The sequence below is a fragment of the Carlito syrichta genome, unplaced genomic scaffold, assembly GCF_000164805.1.
Source record: "Carlito syrichta isolate Samal-C Ts95f unplaced genomic scaffold, Tarsius_syrichta-2.0.1 Scaffold74005, whole genome shotgun sequence".
NCBI lineage: Eukaryota > Metazoa > Chordata > Mammalia > Primates > Tarsiidae > Carlito > Carlito syrichta.
Genome location: NW_007018101.1, coordinates 1 through 710, shown reverse-complemented (window position 1 = coordinate 710; position 710 = coordinate 1).

Genomic DNA, 710 nt, shown 5'->3' with positions numbered 1-710 from the left:
CCAGGATGTTAAGCCTTTGTCGGACCTGGAGTTGGCAAATACTTTTTCCCAGTCTGTAGGCTATCTCCCTGCTCTCTTGATGGTTTCTTTGGCTTTGCAGAAGCTTGTCAGTTTAATAAGGTCCCACTTGTCTATTTTCTCTCTTATGAGCTGTGGGTTTTGGGTTTTGTTCAGGAATTGGATGCCAGTTCCGATTTCCATGAGGGTATTTCCTTCATTTTCTAAGGTTCTTATGGTTTGAGGTTTTACATTTAGGTCTCTGATCCGTTTGGAATTAACCTTTGTGCATGGGGATAGATAGGGGTCCTGTTTCAATCTTCTGCATGTGGTCAGCCAGTTTTCCCAGCACCATTTACTGAATAGGTTCTCCTCTCCCCAGTGGTAGGTGGTGGAGGCTTTGTCAAAGATGAGTTGGTTGAGAAATTGAGGTTTTGCTTCTGGAATCTCAATTCTATTCCATTGATCTATATGCCTGTTCCTATACCAATACCAAGCTGTTTTGATGATTGTAGCTTTATAGTAAAGTTTGAAGTCTGATATTGTGATACCACCTGCTTTGGTTTTTTTGCTGAGGATTGTTCTGGCTATTCTTGGACGTTTGTGTTTCCATATGAATTCCTGCATTGTTTTTTCTAGGTCTGAGAAGAATGTTGCTGGTAATTTGATGGGTATTGCATTGAATTTGTAGATTGCCTTGGGTAAGATGGATA